The sequence below is a fragment of the Esox lucius genome, chromosome 7 (genome assembly GCF_011004845.1).
Source record: "Esox lucius isolate fEsoLuc1 chromosome 7, fEsoLuc1.pri, whole genome shotgun sequence".
Taxonomy (NCBI): Eukaryota; Metazoa; Chordata; class Actinopteri; order Esociformes; family Esocidae; genus Esox; species Esox lucius.
The window spans coordinates 778338-779816 of record NC_047575.1 but is presented as its reverse complement, the minus strand read 5'-3'; positions in this window follow the sequence as shown (position 1 = coordinate 779816).

Genomic DNA, 1479 nt, shown 5'->3' with positions numbered 1-1479 from the left:
TGTACTCTGGTATTCTTCGGTGTAAAAAAAGAAAGAAGATATGATTGTTACTTAAGTTGGAAATGCCTGGACTAGAACCCTATGCCGTATCCTACAACCCTGTTTCCAAAAATGTTGGGACGCTGCATACAATGAAATAAAAACCGAATGCAATTATGTGCAAATCATTTATCCCAGTATCTAACTGAAAATATTACAAAGACTTGTTGAATATTGAAACTGAGAAATTTAGTTTTTGGAAAAGTACATGCCCAGTTTGAATTTGATGCTAGTAACTCTTTTCAAAAAAAGTTGGGACAGGGGCATGTTTACCACTGTGTTGCATCACCTCTTTAAGAACACTCTTAGCGTTTGGGAACTGAGGAGACCAATTGCTGTAGTTTTGAAAGTGTCTTCCCATTCTTGCTTGACATAGGATTTCAGCTGGTCAACAGTTCGGGGTCTCCTTTGTCATATTTTTCATTTCATAATGTGCCAAATGTTTTCAATGGGTGACAGGTCTGGAGTGCAGTCAGGCCAGTTGAGCACCCAGACTCTTAGTATGGAGCCATGCTGTTGTAATACTTGCAGAATGTGGTTTGGCATTGTCTTGCTGAAATAAGCAAGGCCTACCCCTGGAATGCAGCATATGTTGCTCCAAAACCTGTATATATTGTTCAGCATTAATGGTGCCTGCACAGATGGTCAAGTCACCCATGCCTCTCATCTTCATCCGGTATCGGGTCATGGGGGCAGCAGCTCCAGCAGGGGACCCCAAACTTCCCTTTCCCGAGCCACATTTGCCAGCTCTGACTGGGGGATCCCGAGGCGTTCCCAGGCCAGTGTCGAAATATAATCTCTCCACCTAGTCCTGGGCCTACCCTGAGGTCTCCTCCCAGCTGGACATGCCTGGAACACCTCCCTAGGGAGACGTCCTGGGGGCATCCTTACCAGATGCCCAAATCACCTCAACTGGCTCCTTTCGACTCAAAGGAGCAGCGGCTCTATTCCAAGTTCCTCACGGATGGCTGAGCTTCTCACCCTATCCCTAAGGGAGAAGCCAGCCACCCTTCTGAGAAAACCCATTTCAGCCGCTTGTACTCGCGATCTTGTTCTTTTGGTCATGACCCAGCCTTCAGGAAAGAAAATTAACCGGTATATCGAGAGCTTTGCCTTCCGGCTCAGCTCTCTTTTCGTCACAACGGTGTGGTAAAGCGAATGCAATACCGCCCACGCTACTCCAATTTTCCGGCCAATCTCCTGCTCCATTGTTCCCGAGATACTTTCCGGCCAATCTCCCGAACAAGACCCCGAGATACTTGAACTCCTTTACTTGGGGTAACGCCTCATTCCCTACCCGGAGGAGGCACTCCATCGGTTTCCTGCTGAGAACCATGGCCTCAGATTTAGAGGTGCTAATCCTCATCCCAACCACTTCGCACTCTGCTGCGAACCGGTCCAGTGAGTGCTGAAGGTCACAGACCGATGATGCCATCAGGA